We start from the raw sequence: 25,905 nt of genomic DNA, 5'->3' as shown, positions 1-25,905 counted from the left end.
ACAGCCTGTCGTTAATGCACAATATTTAAGCAACACAATGACACGGCCCTTGCCAGTAATGTAAAAACCCAGTGGAGTCAAGCCAGAATGGCACAATCTGCCTGCCTGAGTCATGCTTGGCATTCCACGCTGGAAGGGCAGGCAAGAGCTGCCCACAGTGTACTGTACCCTTCGGCCAGTTTAAAACACATCATTAAAATACAATTTTAAAAGTGGGGAGGGAATGAGGAGAAGGAAGGCAGAATATTATCTAATAGTTAAAATATTTTAACACTGAGGTACAAAAAGTATCACTTTAGAAGATTCTGGATTTCATTACAGAGTGTATGTTTTGATCTTAAACGAGAAAACAAGCGGACTTTGCTTTGCAGTATTTCACAGCCTTACACTGCCCAACAAAAATCAATTTTTGCCTACCATCTATAAGCTCCTGGATTTTTATTCATAAGTTATTTGAATAAATTCAGACTACCTTCATCAACTACATTTTCCCATCCTCTTTGCTTGCTTATTGTTCTGCCACATAAGTTCCAAATATTAATTATTTTCCCAAATATATTCAATAAACAGATTTGAAGTAAGAGAAGATCAGACTGATGCACAATCTGACATGCACTCACGAAATAACAATGCTCTTATAAAGAGACTCTTCTCTTGCTAAAAGACGTAAGACATGTTATTTTGACTGTTTTGTTGTCTCACAGGAGAGATGAATTAGATATTTCTGCTGTCATCTATGTTCTAAAGCAGCTGAAGTCTTCTGTGATATCACCAGAAAGTTGTGCTGGTTTTTCTTATATAAAGGACAAAAATTTGTTATGAGATCACAAAAGAGAAGAAACCGTCTTTTATACTACAAGGAATCTTCTGCTACTTTCTATTACTTCTACACCGAAGTGCACAAATCCTCGCTGACAAAGCAACAGGAACTGTATGTCAACATAGTCACGGACACGCACTATTCCTAATGATATTCAGAACAAAGCAGAAAAGGGTGATGTATTTGGGAGGCTGAAATTAAAGATCTGCAAGATTTAAGTTTTAATTTTTAAGTAAAACATCCTTTGAACTTCTAAAGCCCATTCAAGGAGACTCTGACCTTTATCCAAGACAAGTTACTGTGCTAACACTTTGGATGCATATTGAAGAAAAATACTGACAAAAGGTACCAGAAAAGCTTTTACTTACAGGAATGCAGTGCAGCTTAATCTTTTTGTTTTTAAGGTGCAGTGATTTCAGCATCTACAATGTAACTTCAGGCAGTCTGAAAAGAAACAGGTTAAAATCTCTTTCAGTTATAATTGGTATTTCAGATTTAATTAAAAATTAAACTTTCATAATGTTTCACCATCCAAAGCAATGCATTATCAGTCAAGCGTAGCTTTTTTTTTTTCTTTCTTTTTTTTTTTTTTTTTTTTTAAAAAAGCTCTTCCCAGAGTAGTTTGCAATGAAAAAAAGAAGGGGAAAAGGCAATTTAGAATAGCAAAATATATTTCTAGAGCAAAAGATCTCTGAATAACTTGGAAAGAAGCCTTCTGCCACTTAATTTTAACAATCAACCTTACACTAATTAAAAAAAAAAAAAGGAATCACAATTAAAGAAGACAGAAAAACATCATCACATACCAATGACTGTGGGGGGGAAAATGTTAATTTCAGCAAAACAAGGACATTGCTAGGACCAGAATGTACGAAACAAAAGGGAAAATATGGTTTTAAATAATGCCAGCCAACATTTTTTTAAAATCACTTCTACAGCATGTAGCACTTTCAGACTGTTGCACGGAGGAGCAGAGAAAGACAGACAAATCTGTTTTGAAAGGTATACAGGGCAAAAGGCTCCTTGTATCCTTTAAGGGTGAAATAGCTACTCTATTAAACTATAACATTTCTTATCATGTAAAATAAATGCTGTTTTACTGTGCAAAATAGATGATTTAGTAATAGTGGTAACTGTAGACATAGCATTTGAACAGATGCAAAAAAAATATTTTTCAAAGTACAGTTGGAATGACAATAAAACTCCAGGAGGTTGCACCATAAACATGAGTTTAAATGTTAGACTGGAGTTTAAAACCTATGGCTTTAATTATATCTAATTATAAAGGCTCCAAAACCAGGAGGAATGAGAAAAACAAAAATATTAATAATAAATTAAAACAGTTTTGCAATAAGTTGTCAAGATACGGCCTCGTAATAACAAACCATACAGATACATACACTGACACATACCATGTAGCAATGATTCAATAAAGAAAGAAATCACAACTTGATTAAATTCTATTTTAAAAATATGACGGCAGAACTTTCCTATCTACCCCATTCATAGTCAAAGCTATCTTCTTCACTAGCAGCATACAGACAGAGACTTGCAAATAAATTTTGGATCCAAATCCAATCCTGATTTTGAATCACCCACAGTCTGAGGACAATCCATAACTAGAATTTTATCTTTTTTTCTCCTGTGAATAAAAAATATATTTCTCCACACTTCAGTGTTATATAATCATTCCCAATCCTTCCCTACAGATATTTAAAAAGAAATGCATTCTATCATATCATATACGCTGCCATACATACATAGTCACACGCACACACATACTACAAACATGAATGAGCTTAAGAATTTATTTCAGGGTTTAAATTTTTAAATCCATGAAGATCAGAGGTACTAAAAAGCAGGAGGCAAAACAGCGCAGAAGTGGACAGCAAAGGAACAATTATCAAAATTCAAGCAAGACCATTCAAACAAGAAGAATGAGAATCCACTCACTGAGGTACTACAGCAGTACTTTCACAGGATAACCTTTATAGACCTGGGCTACGTTTTTCTACAAAAAATTGAGATATTAGAAATCTAAGTAGCTTGGCAAAAAAGAATCATTTGTGAAACAGGTTCCTCATTCTTTGTCCAGWCTTTTGATCAAGTAACTATCCTTCATTCTCCTGATTGGCATCTTAGTAAGATACAGAGAGGAATAGTGGAGAAATTTGGGGAGGGGGGATGAGATGGAGCTCATAAGTCTACCAGAAACAGGCAACAGCACAACTATCAGATGAGTAAAACTACAGTTTCAGTCTCTGAACTTCCATTTTGTTCTTTTCCTTCCCCTTCTGAATTTACTCCTTTTCTAATATCTTGAAGACTGTAACGCTGGCTTTCTGGCAGGGAAGGAGAGGGGCAGTGGTATTTGCAATCCAAAGCTATTTCTTTTAATGAATGCAATGAAAAACTGACCTCAACTGAGAAAACAAAGAGCATTCACTGAGGGTGAAATGTATCCCTGTATAGAGAGCCAGCATACAGACAGCACCACTGAAGCCCTATTCTGATGACCTAAATAGGAATAAATTGGTGCATGGACTTCATCACAGAGAATTTTGTCCAAAAAATCATTTTCTTGTAGAGAAGGAAGAAGTGTTTTGCCCTCTCCTATCGAAATACAAAGATGCACCACCCCCTTCCCAGGCTCCATACCATCCTGTTAACTGCCCTTTGATTTGGAGAGTATTTTTTTCTAGCTGTTCTAACCTAAAGTCTTTCCTGCTCTGTGCTCATTCTTCTCACTGGAAAGAAAAACAAGGAAATGCAAGCGCTAGCATTACTCTGCAAGTTAAGCAGCAGGCCCTAGTGATGTCCGTGAAGCGAACTCCCTCTCCGCAAGGCAGGGGAACTGGCTCAGTGTTTCTCAGATGACTCTTTTTTGCCACTTAGTGCTGGGTGGCAAGAATGCTGTCTTAAAGGAGCAGTGTCCCACTGCCCTTGGGAAAAGCAAGGAAGGTAGCCCCAGAACAGCTCCTGAACTTCAGCTCGAGGGAAGCCCAAGAGCAGGAATTGCAAGCACGCCGAGCATGGCAGGTCAGGAATGAGGTACATGAGTAGGGCACAACAGGAGAGCAAGTATTAGCTCTCAGTAAAGGCTTTAAAAACAAATCTCAAAAGGTAAACATATTTCACTTTTCTTTTTCATGATTCTTCCTTGCCATAAAATTTAGGCAGAGCCTGAAAATAGAGCAAAGTTACTGACCAACAACTAAAGGTCATTTAGCAATAGCCTATGATCTATATGACACCTGACTCTACTGTGCCTGACTCGCATTCACACTCTAGTCTCCCATTTCCATGAGAATCATATTCATTCCATCTAAAAATTAAATAGAAGGGGAAAAAAGCATTCGGTATCAGAAAACATTTCAGCAATAAGACCGTCTCTTAGCAAGACGAAAGGTCCCTATCTGAAAGGGTTTGATTTTCCTTGAATACCTGAAGCCTGCTGTAGTAGTTTAATGAGAATCATATCCAGCTATGGRGGGGGGGGGGGGTGTTGGAGTGAATATAGCACAACACTTACTGATAGCTTTTGAATTTTCTGCAAAGAATTTACAACGTCAGTCAATTGAACATTTCCAAAGTACTTGCTTCTATCATTGCTCTCACTTCTTGAACTGCAAATCAATGATGAAGCAACAGCCACAAATAACTTTTCACAAAAAGCAACATACTAACGTCCTAACTCAGGCAAAACCTCACTGATTATATAAAGAAAGCCTTCCTGAAAAGGGGGCAGGAGGAGGGAAGAGATCAAGCCCATTAATTTCGAGAGAATTTGCAAACAGGCAGAGGARCCAGCCAAGAGACCTCACTCCAACTTTAGAACCCAAATTAGGTTTAGAATTTAGGATATGGCATGCCATATACTTTCTAGTATTTTTGGTTTGGAAACATAAGCAGGGCTATAGACTGGCTGTGTTACATAAATCTGAGAGGCAAGTCTGTACTGTACAGATTTCCTCAGCTGACAACAAACAAGCAAACTTTGAAATCGAACCCGTACTGGCACGTCAGCACAATGCTCTGTCTAGGCTCATTAGTAATGCAAAAGAACAAATCTTATTAACATAGATATAGCATTACACTAACACAGCTAGCCTGCTTCTGCTTTTCAAGGTGAACATACTTCAGCTGATATTAGTGCAAGGGCCTCTGCTCTGCAGGCATGTTTACTTTGTGTCGCCATCCATTTATCTTGAGGAGATAGAATAATAATAATAATAATAAAGCAATGCATGTGCTTAAGAACTCTSCTGAACAGCAGTGTCTTCCTGAATCAGAGCCTTCAGTGTGCTTTAGAAAGCATACAGGAGTTTCTCTCACTTTCAGCTGTCTTTCAAATCATGACCGTTCATACGGTACAGCAGCAGGGCCAGATGCAGCCCTGCCATCAGCATGGGAGCTGAGCTGAGCTGAGCTTCTTCCTAACCCAGGACTGTGGCCAATCCTGGGTTGCAGGACTAGAGATGGGAGAAGCCTGTATTTTGTGGTTCAGTAGAATGGGAACAGAGGAGAACCTATGTGCTGTGCTAAGACAAGAGTGTTCCCATCACTGCAGTTTGCAGGGGGAACCAATGGGCAATGGGAGGTTGAAGGYGCCTTTGTCAAAATGGTGAATCTTCATCCGTTACCAGTTCATYGCAAAGCTAGGTGCCTACAGAGATTGCACCTTGCTTATGGCATTCACCTTTTGAAGTTTCTCAGTAAGGACTGTCTTCATTATAAATTTTAACTTCCAAGCCATGGCTGTTTCAGGTAGAAAAGTATTTTAATCAGGAAAAAGGTATATTTCTGCCTACCTCTCACCAAGAAAAAGTGATTGGGCTATTTTCATTCAAGYATAGAAAATACTGCCTTTGGGCACAGACTAACAGAGGAACTCCTTGAAGTTCAGGTTTCAGAAAGTTATGAAACACTCAAATGAATAAAAGCCATAACGCATTAAAAAACYCTATTGGTCACTAACAGGCACTGTGTGCAGTTTTACCCCAAGGGACCCACACCTGTTCAACATGTTGTATCCCTTACAGTGCAGTCTATCCCTCCCATTTACTCCTCCTGATGACGAAGTAACCAAGAAGCACTTGAGAAGCCCAGCTGTGAAAGCACATTAGTAGCTGAACTTCTCAACCCACTGAAGAGTTGCTCTCTTTACAACTGCACTTAAGGCCTGACCTGGAATCCTGCAGTGCAGTTTAACGGGTAGCTGTGCTATAGCCAGGTGGGGCTGCATTCTTCTAAATACCTCTTGAAGCTTCCCTCCTACGCGGGGGTGATGATGGTAATCAAGTTGGCTGCTGAAAACCATGATATTCCCTATTCCAACTGTTTTCTTGCACAAGCTGTCCCTAGATCCTGTTTATGTTCCCAAGGAACAGGAACAGTGACAGCATGCAGCTTTCATGAGGCCTTGCCCAAACAATTCTTTCTCTAAAGATACTTTTTTTTTCCTTTTTTTTTCTTTTTCTTTTCTTTCTTTCTTTCTTTTTTTTTCTTTTTTTTTTTTTTTTTTTTTTTTTTTTTTTTTTTTTTTGTGAAACAGCTCTGATGCCGATATTCTCTGAACATCTCTTGGAACACAGCTCGAGGACTTTGCTTATACCCTTTACAAGTCACTGTAGCATATAAGCTTCTCCCAGCTCTTTTCAAGGTTCATAATGCTTTGATCTTCCCAGCCTCACTGCTCCTGTTGAATGGTATCATCTCCCATGGCTCAAATTATCTTTASTGCATAAAATGATAATACCTGTTAAGAAGCAGGCTCTATCATATAATCACAGCAGAACCTTCACATTTGTTCTGGTTTAACACAAAAACTTACATCAATAAATGTTTCATTGTGATAGGTGTTTCAGTGCAGTGACAAACTGGGCGGATAAAGGAAATGTGGCGGATATAATTTGTTTGGATTTTAGCAAGGCCTTTGACACAGTACCACACAGGAAGCTCTTAGAGAGACTAGAGAATTATGGTCTGGATAATAATACAATAAGGTGGATAAAAACTGTCTGACAGATAGGAAGCAATGAGTTATTAATCAATAGTATTAGATAAGAAYAGAAAGAGGAATCTACTCAGATGCTTAGCAATAGGTGCTAGGATTATCATCATTAAATAGATTCATTAAAAATCAGAAAAAGAATGTAAATGTTGACAGCATCTTAAATTGATGATTCAGAAATAAGAAATATATCAAACGTGAAAGGGTATTAAGGATCAAAATTGTATGATCCAAACAACAGAGATGTGCATAAGCAGAACAATGAGGTATTTAATATATATTAAAATGCACAAGTGTTATTAAATACTGATATGGAACTTGATTTTGAACTCTGAAATACAAAGTTTTCACTATGTGAATATAAGACTATGCTATATTACTTTGTACTAATATAGTCTAGTTATAAAATTTGCTTCCTTTCAAAGCAAACCAAAACCAAGATCTCAACCACTGTGGTCAGGCAAGAGCTTCTAGGTTCTTTTCTTAGAGTAAGAATATTAGTTCTAATGTCATAGCCAAGTTTAAAGTAGTTACATATGACCTCCTTAAACTGTTCTTTGGAAACAGGGTCCTTTCTGAGTTCCTGTACTAAATTCCCCCTTGCATGGTTAAAGCCTTTTCATTGCTGTTTTGGGGTATAGGAGACAACATTGAGTTGTCTCCACAGAGACACTGTGTACATACAGTAACTTGCTGTTTAATAGGTATTTCCTCTCTCCCTTCTCCGCCTCCATAGATCTGCCCTGAAAAGGTTCAGTCTGACTCTTATCTATGAAAGAATAAGAATAAGATCCTGGATGAAAAGCAATTTACTGCGGTGAAATGAAAGACCACATGGCATTGCACATACATTTCATAGGACATATGGCAGACAAGATCAAAGTGATAAATCTTTATTCTGAATTCCAAATGTCCTTAGTGTTGTACAATTAAATGTGACAGTTGAATATTTTCAGGATAAACTCAGCAATATCAGCAGGGCATGAAATTCATTACGCCCTATCACTTTCTCCCTTACTAATGCAGGAATGTTCCTTTCCTTGTACAGAGAACAAGCCCTCAGGCACCACAGTTYGAACTTACTTGGGCTACTCCAAGARTAAGGACAAACTAACCAACTTTCACTGTCATCATCCTTGGGGCAGCAAAAGTGAACTGATCCAACTGGAAAGTTGTGATAGCTGTCAATGACTGYTCAGTAATGCCATTTGACATCAGGAGACTGTACCCTGCAACTTGGGCCCTTTTGGACACCTCATCACCTACATTTTGGGGGCCTTTGTTTTTCTCCCAGGATTTACAGTACCCCTTCCTTCCTCATACAACAGCCAGACTGCATGCCCTTAACAAGCACCTCCTTTCCTTCCCCTGGCTTGCGCAGCAGGAATCTGCCTTCTCTTGTTCACCCACAGATCTTCCATTCCTCTTCCTGTGCTGTCCAGAGAGAAAGAACTAGGATAAAGGTATGACACTATCATAGGGGGGAAAAAAAAGTCAAGAAGGGAAGTGTTATCAACACAAAGAGCTGATTTATGGGTCTTGCTGATGCAGAAGTCAAAAGAATGAGGGGCGACAATACACCCTGCAGCTCTCCAGACCAGCAACAGCCTGTATCCTCCTAGGGCTCTGCAAGACATAGAATGGACAGGAAGTCCCTTTCATTTTGCTACCCTAGACAACTGCCTACTTTACCCACACATAAAGTGAGCATTTGGTCTCCCACCCATAGCAGCTTTTTAAAATGGCCTTCTACTCACTTCTTTTGGAACTTATCTCTAAAGACCTGGCAAGGGCATTGGGAGGAACTCGGGATTTTGGTGTGCAAGAAGGTATGTGCAACCTTTCAATAGAAGTGTTTTCTAAGTCAGGATGATAGGCTGAGTTTGGACTTCATTGAAGCAGGTGCACCTCAAGCAGTATCAGTAGGACTCTCTCAGATAATGCATGAACTGAGTTTATTCTATAATGTGCAGAAGTGCAAATCAGATGCATGCTTTTACTTAAGCACATTATGGATCCCGTTGTCAGTAGGCCATTAACCTGAAGTACAAAACAAGCTTCATCTTGCACAACGTCATGCATAAAACAACACCCAGAAGTTTCACATTATTTCAGTTTATGTAACTGCTGTCTTAAGCTCAAGACTCAAGGAGGAAAATGAACAACATCTTATTGTATGGACTACTGAGATTCAATATTACAGGGACAATACTACCAAAATCCCCCAATTTCATTCATCTCAGAAAACTTTGGAAATTTAATACCAAAGGACTTAGAGACCTTAGGACTGTATCGTAAATCTGTTGCTTCAGCTTCAACACAGCACCAATATGAGCTCTCAAACATTTTGCAGTAAAGTCCAAAGACATAATTCTTGTTAAATTAGACATTGTCCTACAAGAAGTAAAAATTTAAGACCAAGCTGGAACTATACAAAGGAAGGGAAGTTCAGCTCCTGCACTATGATTTTGGCAAAGCTCTATTGTAATTCTTTTCCCGGAAACAATACAGAAGAAAACATATCAGCAATGAGTCAAACCAATCACTGTGTCAGAACAGGAAATAATATTTGAAGAAAGGGAAAAGGAAAAAAAAACCACTTCCATTTATTTTCAATACTGGTAAAAACAAAAGTTTTATATTGCCAACCACATCCTACAAAATTTAGCTAGTAAAGCAACAGCATCACTAGTAGGTATACTTAAAATGGATTTGTGAAAAGGATGGCTATTTTTGTTGGAGGCCAAGAAGTAGAGATATTTAAATATATTGCAGAACTGGATTCAGAGAGCTCAACATTCTACAGGGCTGGTCCAGTACAAATTATGTTTGTAGTTATTCCACAGACCTTGAGCCTGGCTCTCTACTATGTTCTATATTCACAATATTTATTGTGAATTTTATTATTATTATTACCATTCACAATATTTATCTTCAAATAGGTATGATAAAAAATACATGCCATATATGAGTTCAAGCAAGTGGGGCTTCTGCAATGGGTGAGTTGTTCAAAGTGTCAAGACTGAAATTCACTTTGGCTCTACTTGCACTACAAAATCCAAAATACACTTAACAGATATTAAAAGATTATTATTAGAAAATTAAGGTCTTGTATGTATGCTTAAACAAAACACTTGGGATCAAAATGTACCCTCCCGTGGTCAACCAAACTACAGAACCGAATTGTTGGAAAAAAAAWTTTTTTAATTTTCAGAATTGTTTCAGGTAGGGAAAAAGAAATGTTCAGATACACAATTAGTGACTAGTTTTCCAGTAAAATAATAATTCAATAATTTTCAAGCCTTTTCCAAAATACCAGAAGTGATTAGAACACATTATGGACCAGTCACTTGCCAAGTTTCATGTTTGAAATCAAAGCTGTTTTTAAATTTCTTGAACAAYAAAAAAGCATTTTAAAACTGGTAACATTCAGTCATGGTGATATAAGCGAATACCAGCCAATCTGAATCTTGGAACATTCTTGATCTAAAGCCTTTGTGTTGCCACTAAGCCCAGAAAAATATTTCAAGCCCAATTGCTAAGACCGTGAAAATAATAGTCACAAATAAAAAAGGATCATTTACATATTATATAACAGAACTCTTTAATTCCATCAAGGTTCACTTAAGAATTAAAACCAACAAACATCCTTCAGGGCTTTTTGTCATCACAGCTCCAAGATGCAACTTTACTTTTGCTACACATTTCAGCATGCTCCTCTTAAGATACACACAGTTACCAGAGACTGCATGCAGTTTGCATGGAAGGTCAAATAGGCTTCCAACCTCTGCACCTCCTCCTCRAAGAGCTGAGCACTCTTAAAGTACATTCTCTACAAATAATATACCAACGAAGTGGGTTTAACATGGAGGAGCTCTTTAGTTTCTTTTCATCTTTCTGAAATGATGCAGTTCAGCACTATCTTGATATTTGTCCCCATCAATATTGGGTAATGCATAAAACCCAAAATTTTGACCTGTATCTTCCATACTGAATGCACCTCCAAAATATATTATGCCTAATAGAAAACAAACCACCCACTGCTCTTCCACTCTGTGACTATCCCTTTAAAGACTGTTGCATGATTACTCTAACATACGCAAGAAAAAAAAAGAAATAAGATAAGAAGCCAATATTTTGAGCAATAGTTTACAAGAAAAAGTACAAGAGTCCAAGAGTTATATACACCTATAAAGTCTCACCATGCATCTGTGTTTACTAATAGACAACCAGATAGAATACTGTATTACCTAATGTTAATTGAATGAAGCTTTGCGTGTAGTCAAAAATGTGTAGTCAGATCTCCCTAAAATTAATTAGTAAAAAAAAAAAAAAAAAAAAAAAAAAACAGGGTAGAAATCCCCAAATATATTCAGCTTTTCCTCCTCGAGTATGAAAATGATTTAGCAACGCCTCTCGTTTTCCATAAATGGGCACAACAACGCAGCCAACATTATTCCCCCGCACATCCACGAGAGATGCTGGAGCAGAACTCAGAAGTCCAGCTGCCAGGCCCTCTGCTCTAACCATGTCACACGACACTCTCCCTCGTGCACTTTTTTCTTCTAATCCAAGCTTTTATTCTTTAACAATGGCTACAACAGTARTAGCTTTATATTTCTTAGCTGTGCCTGAAACTCATGCTTGGGCAAAAGAGGAACTTTCCGTCTCCTGAGCCGTAACTTGAGCCAGSGCCGAGCAGGGGTTGGCTAAGTCTCCTCGTTGTGTGGAAGCCTGTCCAGGGCCCAGTACAGTAGAGCCCTGGCTTTCACATAGACAAATAAAGCTCTCTCTAAATATTGTAATTAGAAAATGTTTCTTTCACTGGTGAATTACAGGAGTAGAGTTGTTTTCCTTTGTTGTAAGCCACATAAAGCCCAAAAGGAGGAAGTCCTACACAGTAAATGTGTACAGAACTATTTCCTACCTCTGCATGCTGCAGAAAATCCCACTGTGTTAAGTAAGATTCTACCAAGGCCCCCTAGATGCCTTACCCTATTAAATTGTGTATTTCCTTATTGTTCTTAAAATGCTAATGAAATGTTTCAGGTGAGTGTTTATTTGTAGTACTTTTGGAGAGTAGTGCACTAAAACCATTTTCCTTAATGCAGCAAACCTAAATGATGGTCCAGGTACTGCTGGTGAGACTCTTGCTGATGGCCTGCAGAGAACACTGCTTTGGCTCACCTTATTCCCAGTTGCTGAACTGCATTAAGAAAAGCAGCTAAAAATACATGCAACACTTAACTTTGCACTGGGAGCAACTGCTGTTAGTTCTCAAACAGAGCAGTATGAAGTTCCAGCCTGGAGGGGAGGAAAGTCTCACAGTTATGAATAAGAGGAGGTCTGTCTCCAGTTTCCTAAGATGCCTCCCACATTAAGGCATGGTCCGTATCAGGAAAAAAATTAAGAATTCTATCTGCAAGTTCCCACAAATACAGTTCCCATTAGGAGGGGTTCTTAGCTTTGAGCTATCACTGTGCTAAAAATAGAGATGTTCAGGAAACACATTACCCTCAAAAGTGATTTCACATACAGTCTGTAAACATGTTGCCCTTTTAGGTAAAATTGCAATAGTTTGAAAGCTGGTAGCCAGAAATATTAGAGTGAGAGAGATCTATAAAGATATTTTGCAGTGCAAAAATTGAGATTTGTGCCTTTTTTTTCCCTACAATATACAGTAAAAAGAGTCTGAAAGAACTAAAGATGGCAGAGATGAGGAGAGAAATGAAAATTCTGCTTTGAAAGGTATTCTTTTTATATAAGAAATCTAGGTGTTATTTTATTTTCAAAACCTCAAATGCATCTCTTAGGGAGATGACTTGTATCAATTTCAAATTTTGAGAGCTTCATGCAAATTTCACATTTTCATATTAGTGGGTATGGCTTACATCATAAAATTAAAAAAAAAACATTTATTTTCTTTTCATTAAAAAGATATTTTATGATCTCTTATTTTTCCACTTCTGTTGCACCTTCCCTTGGCACTTTGAATCGTTATGACACTACTTTCTTGAAAAGTACAGTAGAGAACTTCTGGGCTGGTSGGAGTAGGATACCACTCATCATATTTTATGCTAAAGTTGAAAGTAYGAAGTAGGAAAGTGTTTTATACTCTTTTGAGTGTTGCAAATATTGTTTATTAATTACTTTAATGCAAGTATTTAAGCAATGCTTGGAAAAAATACCTATCTTTCTAAAAGAATCAACACAACTGTTAATATGGAATTGAAACAGCATGGAATCTCATCTAAGATTTTCAAGAACTTTTCTAGGTAAATAAAGAAAAATCAGTTCTGTCATTGTCATTACTTGAAGGAAAGAGAGACAGACAGACAAGCCAGGCTGGATAAGGAGAACTGTGAGGAGAACAACAAGCAGTTCCTTTTTTTTCTGGTCATACTGAATGCTCTCAAAGGAAATTAAAGTGCAAAGATCCAAAACAGAGCTCCTATTTATCCAAGAAGAATTAAAATAGTGCTACTGCCAGTGAAGTTCCTACAGATAACTCTGTTACTATCACTCACCCTAGAATATCAATATCATTAATGGAAGATTAAATACTAAAACAATATACTTCAGGTTTAGAGTCAAGGGTGAAGGAAAGCAATAAAATGACAAAGTGAATTATCATTGCAGATCTCTTCTAGCATCCAAGTAACACAGTTCTTCATAATGCCATGTCATGCCATGCCAACAGGGTCATACACTGAGAACCAAAAGAGCAGTTCTTTCTGCAGGACCTAAACAAAGTGACTACGCAAAGAGATCAGATAGTGCCCAGATCCTTCCCCCACAAACTAAAACTTTCGTAGCTTTTAATGAGCTCTTACAGTTGGCGTGGCATTTCGTATTTAACAAAAGCATCATGCTACACTGACACTGTGCAAGTATTCCCATGGAAACCACATAGTGGTGAACTCATCTGTCGTACTCCCCCTCTCCCCCCTTTCCTAAGGGATGCCCAGAAGTGGCCTTGAGCTTTTACTCCACTGGAGGTAAGAGCTATGCAGCTCAAGACTTCACATCTCATTTGCTTCCATACAGAAACATCCCAGTGTGGTCTTTGTTGCACTCCAGTGCAACATATTTTCTTACCATTTTTTGACAACTAGGACAAGTTGGCCCTCTGTAAATAACTGTTGGTAAAAATAAAGCAAGGTCCTGAGTCAGAAAAACTGGATTAATTTGGCATAGTTAAATGTAACTTCTGACTGATGACTCCAGAGATTTCTTACATTATGCCTGCTGGCTGATACTCTCTGAAGACTCCCCATAGAATAGAAAAAAAGATTCAGAGACAAAAGGGTAGAGAAAACCATATATGGCAGTAGTTACTATGGAAAATTTGGTGGCTTTAGAGACCCCTATAGAGGGGAGCAGTTTCATCTCAACTTTTCATATCACAGAACAAAAGAATCCAACCCCAGATACCCTCTTCCTATACTGAAGTACTATAACAAATTCTGAAAGCACTAATCCTTTCACTACAGAATGAAGAAACAAGAATTTAAGACATATCAAATGGTTGTCTGTAAAAGCAACCAAAGTTCAGAGGGCATGGGGAMAACAAACTCGATTAATCGGAATCCTTACAGATTCTGGGACACTGTACAATGGCCAGCTAAAACCCATCAATGATAAGCCACCTTCCACATAGAACTGTACCTGTTATTCTCAGTAATCTGCCAACCTAAAGGGCATCAGAGAAGATTCCCACCCCACTAGAAATCAAGGAAATAAATTCTGTGAAAGAGCTTGACCCAAGCAGCAAGTTTCTCCTTTTGGAAAAGTAGTGGCATAACCAAAGCAGAGGCTGTTGCACACCTAAAGCAGACGTACAGTAGGCAGGATATAATTAATATTTGTTTGCCTTGAACTGAAACGTAAGTACCCTGAAATTTGTAACTGACAGCAATAGTATTTTGTAACACTGTTATACTAATAGCAYAATCGGCCACAAGGCACAACTATTTCAAAACACAACTGTGTGCAAGTATATAAATAACATGTAACCACCATGGGGATACTTGTGTTATGGTTGCACAAACATGGTGCAGGAAAAGATGTAAGTAGTAGTAAAATCTGCAAGATAAGGATGCAGAACAGGCAGTAAAGACGCCTGGAGGAAACAGAGAAAGTCCTTGTCCTAAAAATAAGACATAAAACATTGCGAGCAGATGAGATTCCTCCCTTTTTTGGAGGGGGGAGGAGGAGACATGAAGCATAAAAACACAAGGTAAAGCAAGGAGAAACAGGGAAGATGACACTTCCCTCGTTAAAGAGCTCTTGAGTCTGATCACCTCAACCTTAGTGACTAAGACTATTGAGGACTGTAGCCTAAATGCACTAACTATATACCATCAGCTCTGCAGTACTGCATACTCACAGCTAATGTAGGATAAGATTGTTAAACCCATTTGAACAAGTAGTGCTAATAACTAATAATAGTTAAGAATTAATCACGGGCTGCATGCCCTCTTAACAAATGTCAGTCTAGTAAAGGTTTGATGCTCAAAACGGCCCTGACTGACCAGTCTTCAAAACACTCCCAACACAGAGACCTCTGATTCCCTAAGACATGCACGTTACTCAGCTGCAACAGTGAGGAGGTAGCGCAGCCACCAGAAGCCCTCCAAAAAATAGCAGCTAGAAAACTGTAAGGCAAGTTGTGTAGTAGATTGATTTTAATCAGTAAATTTACAAGTTACTAAATTCTCTAAACAAGCAATAAACTGAAGACAATAGGCTGGACACTAAAAGGCCAAGGAACATTCAAGTCTTTGGTGGCTGATCCTTATACTCAGGTGTCTCATTGCACTGGCCATGGTGCCTCGCATTATCGAAAAAGCAAACAACTCGAAAAGAGAAAAGAGGAAGAATTTGCTCTAGCATATGTTACAGACAAGAAATGAGAAAGAGGCCTTGATGATTTAAATAGTCATTTATGTGCCAGTGTATAATAAATTAGAAAAAAGGAAAAAGTATCCAAGCAAGTAAATTTACTAAGTCTGTTTCTTGTGCAGCAATTTTCAGTCAACACTGCTCAGCTTCTGGCTTCAAAACACAAAATAACAACAAGGCGTCCATTCAAACAGGACCATCACATGGGAAAGGTTACACAAAAGACCTCAAGATTACATAAGCCATCTGCCGTTGTTAACTGGTTGTTCATTAGTACATCTTTCAATTGCTTGAGGTGGGAGAAAGAACAGTCATAACCTGAGACTGCTAATAAACTGGTTAGCAACATGCTGCACGTGCACAATTGAGTACTTGCATCTGCTCATCAACTTTTTCCAAGGAGAATGGAGTAGAGCACTGCACTCCTCCTGCAACCACCACAGACTGTCACAGAAAGCTAGGCTATGGCTGCGGCAATGAAGAGTTTTCTTCTGCTGAGAAGTGGCGCTGGGATGAAGCAGTCACTGTGAGAGAATGGATAACACAGGGCACGTCCTGGCCTGCAACACAGAGTGTGGGCCCAAGACTGAAGCGCAGCCCTGAAAGTTGCCATGCCGAGATTCCCCAAAGGAGCCCAGAGGGGAACAAAAAGTCTAAAAGAACAGACTGGAAATTAGTCTGCAATGCCTTTTTCACATTTTAAGAGACTTTTGCTTCTTTCTGTTTGGAAAACACACTATGTGAAGTAACTGATTTCTATGTTGTCCCTTTCAGACATCATAAGTCGTATCAGGRTGTTGTCACAGAATACAAGTTGAAAAATATTTTTTTCTTCTTTGACAAATACTGTGATTGCTCTGTTAGCCAATACCATCACTCTTCCAGAAGGTGTAAGTAAAATGACAACTAATACCTACATACGAAATAACTGCAGTATCTCAAGTCACACAGTGTGACAGCAATGCGCAGATGTTGACTACAGTATATACTGAACTTTATTTTTCCACTTGCATCATTTTTACAATCATGTGACTTCAATAAYTTTAGTGAACCTCAACTTGACCCTCATTTATACCTTAAATCAGACCCTACCATGTACCAAACGCTGGACATCTTTAAAAGAGCTGGACAAAAGAAACGAACAGTCTTTTTCAGGGCTTCTACCTTTACCACCTATAGATAGAGTACTGTGCAGACATTCCTTGTGTTTGAAGTACCTGCAGATAGCTTTCCTCCTCCTTTGGCACATAAACATATAGCTCGTGCTTATAACTAATGCCATGGCATGAAGGAACATATTGATGGGCCTCTGTGCATCCTTCAAGTGTGGAAGTGGTACACAGTCTCTACCTACAGTAGGTGCAGAAATAACAATGTATTCCTACTGCATTGAAAGACACACACTGCTCTAGAGAAGACCCTTGACTAGCTGGCTATTTATTCTGCCCCTTCTGAACTAGAACACGACCACATTATTTGCATTAACTCCTGACAATACCTTCCTGCTCTAGGAGGCAGCATTTCCAGAAGTGTCTTGGGCTAAAAATCTCAAGAGGCTTAGCACACAGCTGGTCAAAACACACCTTCTTACTATGATTTTTCTGTTTCCCATAATTACATTCCAGAATAGTAAGTTGGGTTGCACTGGTGAGGAAATGAAAAAAAAATAATACACTGCCYCCAGCACTGGCAGGATAACACAGTCTAAGGCTGAGCACAAATGAAGAAACCCTGCATCTGAGTAACTCCAAACAGTGCAGAAGTTTGGAAAACTATCTCAGTCTGAAGTTGGTGGCCCATGGCCTCCTGTTTTCATTCTCCTGTGTTCCACTTTATATCGCAACCCTGAGCATATTCAGCAGCACACACTAGTGATTTCCAAACCATCAGCTCATATTTAGTCCCTATTTTCTACTGCACACTAGAGACCTGCACCTATTCCACAAATAGAAAGAATCCAAATGCTTTCCCCTAGGCTCCTGCTTAGGATTTCATTATTAATTATATTTGAAGGTTATACAGTTAAAATACTAACTTTTTTATTTGAACATTTATATTAAGCTGCTGAGATTTCTAGCAGCTTAGCAGCATTATTTCTGTGTAAGAGAATAAGCCTCTTAAATTCTGCACGCAGGCCTCTCGTCTAAAATGAAAGATTTCAGAAAAGCACTGAAAGGTAACACTGAGTTAATGATGCTTTTTAAACTGAGACCTCACAGACTGATCATAAAGAACTCTATCAGTTATGCACCCCCTTGACCTCAAGCCCTTTCACATGCTCCGCCAACAGTGCCTGAACAAGAACAAAGTTTAGGAAAAGGTTAGTTCCAGAGGATGCACCTCATACTCATTGCTAGTTACAACTCATTACTTGCAGTTTCTATTTCCATTGTAATAAGACATTTAAATATTTGGTAGCAGAAACCAGAAGACTGTATTTAACTCTTTTTCCAGAGATAATCAAGGTTAGTTATGAGAATCATCCATCAAAGACAGTGGATTGTAAGATAATGAGATTTTTTTGCAGGCAACGATGTTGGCTGACAGACCTGGTGACCTCAGCAAAAGGAGGTCTGTTCCAACCAACTGCTACCTCAGAACACAAAACAAACCTCTCACACTCTAGACTGTTGGCCAAATTTTGATTTTAGATATATGCCAGTGCAAGTCCAGAACACCAGCACCTGTACAAAAAACCCAGTCATTTCTGTTTCACTTGGCCAATTTCATCTTTAATCTACTGATTTAAGCCAAGAATTAGACCCCTGATGGATCAAGTGTTGAAATTAAAAACAAAACAAACAAACAAACAAAAAAACACAGAAAAGAAATTGCAGGGGCTTTTTCTTTTTAATCAAATATGTATTGTGTATTTATTCAAGCAAATAAAAGAGAATCACCATCTTTTTATACATGTTAGAGCCTGACTTCTTAACTCATTACATTTTTAATCCTTTGCCTCTTGATAAACCTCAAATAAACCTTCGCTCTTGTAATCTTTTATCCATTCTTTTGATGCTGATGCACAGAAAGGTTCATTTTCAAGTCTACTTCTGAGTCCACAGCTGGACCTATCTACTGTAAATCTGTATATGATTCACTAACAGCTTGCTTTCTTTAAAGGATTCTTGGCAATCTGTAGCAACAAATTTGTCTCCTGTCCACCATGACCAGCTACAACACCAAAAATAACTTGATGGTGTTATTTTCGAGATGATAACCTCATAAAAGCATCCTATCAATTTGGAAACTGAACATCTCTTCAAAAATTATGTCAATCCACATACCCAGGATTAACCAGGGCATGCAAATACACCAAATGCTGCTCTTCACGGGATTACAGCAAGTCTCGTACCAGATTGCATTGGGTAGAGCAAAGGTTGAATAACTGCAGCTACCCACTGGTTGCAGCTCTGTCATGGCCTTGAAATCCACCTCTTGGAAAATAATACTGGAGTTATTATACAAGAATATACTTCATATTATATAACACTAACTAATTAACGGGGGCAGGTTAAACAGAAACATTACATGAAATTTAAACGTAATGAAACAACAGTGTTTTTAATTCCATGCAAATAAATGCATACAAAGGGCTTGATTTTGACATCTCCCCTTTAATGAAAATGGGAGAGGCGCTTTGGAGGTTTTTTTGTTCTCATCCCAATAAGGATGAGAACAGATGAGTTCCATAAATGTTATATAGAAATCTTCCCAAATTTCATATGTGTAAGAATACCGAGAGGAACCCGGGTAGTCGTTCTAAGAAAGCCAGAAATGAAGCACAGAGCCATTTCTACCCAGAAGTGCAAAGCGCTCGGTCCTTGCTCTCACTCTCTCGTGTCTTTTGGAAGCGACACCACACACACCTGCCCCCACGCACACCCCTTGTGTATTTTCAGATCTGGAAGTTGCGGGAGAATAGCCCAAGTCTCAGGGTAACTTGCTGCGGCTTCATCTCGCGTGCCAAGCTTCAGCCTGGAGTGAATTTTTAACAGCCAAGTTATAAACCTGTGAAAACAGGGGCTTACAGTTGAACTGCTGACAAACCCTCAGCTCTAGCGGTGCACGCGGCGCCAATAATAGTCCAAACTGCACCGTTTTATAGCGCCCGGGAAGGCTGGAATTCAGCTGTTATCAGGGATAATAATAAACTTCTGCTGGTGACTCAGGACCTCAGCCTCGGATTTACATTCCCTCTGTCACTAAGAGTTTTTAAGTTAAACAATTTTATACGAAAATGCAATAAACAACATTTATATTCCCAACGGCATTTGTTCCCGCTGCTTTTGCGCTAAGCCGCTGCCCAGCTTCGCTCCTGCTCTGCCCCCCGCCCCCCTCTCCCCAGGCCACGGGCGCCGCGAAGCGGCACGGCACCCTCGGACTCGCCGGCAGCCCAGCTTAGAGCCCGGCCGGCGCCAGTCCCGCACCAGCGGCCAACGCTGCAGCCACAGGGAAGGCTTTAACGCTTCGTGCCGCAGCTCTCCGCTCCCCCCGGCCAGCGGCGCGAGCCGCGGGGCAGCGCTCTCAGCCCGGGCAGCGCCGGCGAGGCAGCGCAAGGTACCGTTTACAGAGTTGCGTTTTTCTTTTCGTCCCCCTCCGGGATGCTTTTCGCAACCCTCGTCAAGGCACCTCAAGGAAGAAGAAAAAAGCGCCGTAGCTCGACTTTGTATTGCAGTTCTTCAGCGTTTCCTGCCACTTAACAGCTGAGGTCAGATGTGGAAAAACGAGACCAAAAAAAGAAAAAAAAAGAGCCTTGCTTCTTATGCAACATACACTCGAGAAAACCAGCTGGGCCGGAGGATGTAAAAGGTCTCGYGGGGTTGTTACCTGAATTCTCCCCCGCTGCTGGCACAGGGCGCGTCGCTCTTCAGACACCTCTCCCRCGCAGCTTACCCTTCTTCTGAAGTTCCCTTCCCTCCACCAAACTACCCTTCGCTCCCTTAAGGATCAGAATTACATCAGTGACCGATACGTTTAAAATTATCTGCCCAATTTATATATTTTGATTTTTTAAATCCATCTCTCAGGAACAGCTTTTAACGCATTTGGACCTTTTTTTCTGTCATAAAATATTCTATTTATTCCCCAGCAGCTGGTGTCAAAAAAGTTGTTGTTTTCTTTAAATATTACTCTTAAATAAATAAAATCTGTTTTCATATCATGTAAAATTAGTTTTGCCTGCTGTGAGTTTGTGGCATTATGAAGTGATCATTTTTTTCCATGAATTATTCAAAATGAGAATAAAAAAAAGGGAAAAGAAAAAGATGATGGACAATAGCATGCCATTCAATTTGTACATATGCAGCATTGGTACTAATAGCTCACAACATGCAGCACAGATGAAACACTTCCTTTTGTCAAAGGTAGCCACTAACTCTAATTTACTATTTCAGAGAGAGGTAGAGAAAGAGAATTCTTTCCTCCGTGTCCTCCTGTGACCTATCTAGTAGGAAAGAAAATAGGCAAGTACTTTTTTGCTAGCAAGATACCAGTAAATTAAACAACAAGCTTTTCGTTGCTTACATTCACTGATATGGCTCAACTGGCCCTTGATGGCCTTTAAGTCTTTTTTTTTTTTTTTTACTTATTCTTTATTTAAATCTCTGGTTTGAGTGTCTCTCTCTCTCTTCTACAAAGAAAAAAAGAATCAAAAACTATCAGTATTGTTAACATTTCCTCTGGAGTCTTCATATTACCCTGTCTTTCAGAACCGCTCTAACTGCGTACCTGTAATTATTCCCACTTTGAATTCTGACTGTCGTATTTGGAAGGGGATGAAGGGTGGGAATTTTAATAAATCAGTTAGGCTCCCCCAAGCACAAGGTATCATATCAAATCTACTATGAACTTTTAAGGTGGAGGGGCTTATGGACTGATTTTATAGATAAACTGCTAAGATATAACATGTCGTTCTAACCAAGAATAAGAGTGTGATAATAAATTAGAATATGAAAAAACATAAGTTAAAAAATGCTTTTTTAACTGGTTCATCACTATGTACTTTCCTGTAAAGGAAGCTTTTCTTGAAAATAGCATGTTTTTCATTATATTTCAAAATATGGCTACTAAGTAAAAAACAAAAACAAAAAGAATAACCCAAAAGAGTTTGATGCTAAAAAAAAAATGGGTCTGATGGTCACAAATTTTCTCTCTCATAACACTGAAAATCACTTAACTTCTATCTGTTTCAACTTCCCCAATCCATACATTATTTTAATTAAAATGCTTGTATCAAAATAATGCTCAAAGGGTATCAGAAACAACAATCTTTTGTACCATGCAGAAAGAAAGGGTCTTTACCTCAATATTTTCCATATGTATAACATTAATATGCAACACAGTATTCATTGGGAATACTTGCTTTGAAAGGCAAGAAGCCTCAGTAAGTGTTTATTGTGCTGATGGTTTAGGGAAAAAAGGAGGTTTTTGAAGTAGAAAGTGGAGGATACTTTTTCTTTTCTTTTTTTTTTTTTAATATCAGATTGAATTTCCCTCAGAATCAATATGAATTGATCCAAATGAAAATCCTAGACCTAGACAAAGCAATCCTGAATTACTTGCTCCAAACAGCATCATAAAAGGATGAGTGGTTCATGCAGCAAAGGTATGTTGTTCACAAGATCTTTCCATAATAAAGCACAAACATGTCTGTTGTCAATTAAAAGCAAGATTAGGATGAAGTGTAGTCACCAGTGTCCCAAATTCCATTATCCCATAGCTACAAGCCATTAGTCTTTTTTTCCAATTTAATTTTTTTAAGTAGGTCATTCTTGTATACTTTAATTTCTTTTTTTTTTTCTTCTTTTTCTTTTCTTTTTTTGCCATTCTTGCCAGCCCAATTTTGGCTAAGTCCCATTGCCCTACAGACAAAAGAAAGTACATGCATTTATTTTAGGTCCGCTTAAAAATACATATATATGTATGCACACACCCCTCACGTCCATGTATCTTGCAAATTTCTATAGATTAGGTATAGTCAAATACAACACTTTATGCAACTGGCCTGCAGAAATTTTCAACATTTTTCATTACGAGACCTGTGTAAATGGCAGATATTTCAGGTTTATTAGACAAAATACAGAGCTTAAAGTGCAAAACAGCTCAAAACCTGATAGGAAAAGTCATGTCTCAAGCTATCTGAAAGGAACACCGAGATGTTTACAGGAGTCATCAACCACCCTCCTCCACAGCATTGCAGCTGCTTCAGAGTCGTCTCAACAGCACCTACAGCTCTATGGTATCTCAAGGATTTCCCTCCTGGAGTCTCCATGGGAATTTTAGAAAATGAAAGAAGAGACCAGCTGAGGAGAATCAAGCTTTACTTTGAGCTTCAGTACAAACAGGACAAGACTGTGGGAGTACCGTGTCGGTGCCCGCTGAGCACAAGCATATGCTTTACGTAAGATAAAAGGAGAATTCAGATCCAATATTAACTTTTGTAAGAAATCCCATCTGCATTTTGAGGGATTAAAATTCCATTTAGAGACCTTCCTCACTTTGCACTCTGCCTGTAGTCACTGGGCTTACCAACGCATTCCATTCATGCAAAAAGAACAAGAACTTACAGACTGGCTATCCAAATATTAATTAAAATACTCTTGCTCATACTGCTGTACTCTTAACTTCAATTTTTGCTTTAATTCCACTTTTTTTTTAAATGGCACAAGCTCCTTAACATTTTGCTTGATTACAGTATTTTTTTTTTAAGTAGAATGATGTAAGATTTTACTGACATCTATAAAGTTGCACCCATTTATGCCAAGAATGCATTTATTGATAAAGAACTAAAGGATAGGAATATAATTAATGCCAGTCATCACCGTTTTATGGAAAATAGGTCTTGTCAAATAAATCTGATTTCATTCCGTGATGAGTATACAAATTTGATTGATAAAGGTAAGGGTATACATGTAATATAGTATTTTAAGCGCTTGACTTAGCACTGCACAGAATTCCCATTCTGTCAATGAAAGCACATTTTCAATGGCTTTAGAACTAACTAATGCAAAACCCTCAGAAAGATGTTATTTGGGGATCTTCAGCAAACACAAGGGTGTTTACACAGTAAGATCCAGCTAAAATTCATAGTATGTCCAACAGTATGCAGCATTTTGAGAAACGATTCCTAAATTACAGAATCACTGTTTGTAGTAACTTCCAGATGATGCAAAGACAGGTAGGTTGACAATCAGAAGAACAGAGTATCCATGGGTGAGGAGAATCCATCATTTGCATAAACTTTGTTTCTTTCAAATACAACAATTCTTAAGCATGGTCAAAAGCAAATGTGCATCTTCGAGTAAAGGAACACGCACAGGACAGCGTAGGGCAGCATGGGGGGGGGTGTTATATCCTGAGAAACAGCAACTCTGAAAAGGATTTAGAGGTTGCAGCAGATAACCCGACATGAACATCCTGTGTGACATAGCAAAGGTGGCAAACGGGGTCCCTGGAGGCATACACACGAGGCCAGTGAATAGGCTTGGGAGGGTTATTCTGCCTTCATTGAGTGAAGAAAGGCATAACGAGAACCAAAGTCTGGAACTTGAAGACAGGAAAGAACAAAAGAGTTGGAAGAAACCAGAAACGAAGCCCACATTATTAAACAGTGAGGGAATTAACCATTGAAACAAAACTATCAAYGTGAGGGAAGACCTCTGACTACCTGATGCTTTTAAGGTACAGACAGGCTTTCTATGGGTAACTGGAGTCAAAACCAGGGATGACTGGGGAATGGGAGGTGCGGAAGGTCTGTAACTCACTAGAGGTCAAACTGGATGATCTAATGGTCCTTTCTGACCTCAATCCACATGGAAGTTCTGATGTTTTATCTTATGTGACCTGAGATATTAAATAGGAATGATGTTCTCTCCAAGTGACCATAACAAAAAACTCTCACATAAGACACAAACACCCAGCACAAGGGAACAGGTTTTGCTGCTGCTGAGTATTTCTAAGAAAAGGAATTCTGAAGTCTGGAGGCAGCTTGAGAAGATACAGTTAATGCCTTCTGAAAACTCTTTTGTTCTGTTAGTTCTGTGATTATATTTCACTAGAGTATACCTCAGCAGAAAGCCACCACTGTGAGCTCACATTCAAGCAAATCCCAACCAGGAAACAAGTGCAGTTCTGTCTGGATCTAATTCTAGATTAAATTTTGCCTTATTTCTGAACCAGATTTGGTGCTACCTGAAAAAAATGCTGTCCACACCAATGAGAAACCTGCCCATTTCTTGCCACAGAAAGTTGTTATGCCTAACCCTTTCTTTCCCCAGTTGTGACACCTGGAACTCACAGATCCTGAATATTAGTTTAAGTTCCAGGTTCAAGCGTCTGAGATGACCGCAAAACCATTAGGTTTCATCCTCCTCCATGTTTCCCTCCCCCTGGACTCCCCAAAGTTCAAATATGTATCTAAGAATACTGCTACAGTTGACAAAAAGCATTAATGAGATTTTTATGGCTACAAATAGGTAGATTTTCAGGTTCTATTTGAAAGCTAAAGCTATAGAAATATATAGCCCCTAAATATCCTGCTGGGCACAGTTTCAGAACTGGCTTAAGGGGAATAGCACCACCTACTGAATTGCTTCTACAGCTCCCCACAGCTTGCATTTCTTCCCAGCTCAAGTACTGACCCGACAACTCTCCTTGCTAAATAAATCACAGGCCAAGATGGCACGGCTGCCAGCATGAAAAGAGATAAGAAATGTTCCATTTCTAACTTTAGTTTTGAATTTCCTTCTGCTCCTGTAAATGGTTCAGATTATAAATGCAATAATTTTTTTTTGATGTCACTAAAACTATGTTTTAGTTACAGTTACAAGTAAATGTCACTCATCTACACACTCTACCTACTGCCTGAAAACAATATGATTTAAGGAGTATGTCAGCAGTAAAAAAAGACTCTTCCCACTGGATTAAAATGTGCATTTTAAGAAAGGAAACACTTTAAGAAAGAAGGAGAGGGAGTCTTCTGTTTCTGTAGTTTATTTTTCTGCTTAATGAAACAAGGTTTTCAGCTTCTACAATAGCAGCTGCAAAGGCACTTCATTAATCTCCTGAGTGCGCTGCCTCTCCCTGCATACCTGTAACTGCCCTGTTCTAGCCTCCTGAAAAATTATCTGTTGGCACTGCTTCAATATCCTTCTGAAATTTAAAAAAA

General features: G+C 38.7%; 1 long non-coding RNA gene across 4 annotated transcripts in view; it reads right to left on the bottom strand.

The window, feature by feature from the left end:
- Positions 1–25,905, bottom strand: part of LOC146600192 (uncharacterized) — a 292,996-nt gene that overhangs the window by 152,393 nt on the left and 114,698 nt on the right. For all 4 annotated transcript variants that reach the window (XR_014898337.1, XR_014898336.1, XR_014898335.1 and 1 more), the window contains exon 4: positions 1,189–1,264. This is a non-coding gene — a long non-coding RNA (uncharacterized LOC146600192). The remainder of the gene's footprint in view (positions 1–1,188; positions 1,265–25,905) is intronic.

Source organism: Rhea americana, unplaced genomic scaffold (genome assembly GCF_003343005.1).
Source record: "Rhea americana isolate MKP2758 unplaced genomic scaffold, rheAme1 scaffold_126, whole genome shotgun sequence".
Taxonomy (NCBI): Eukaryota; Metazoa; Chordata; class Aves; order Rheiformes; family Rheidae; genus Rhea; species Rhea americana.
Note: the sequence above shows the minus strand (reverse complement) of the source record. Positions and strands in the feature narration are given on the sequence as shown.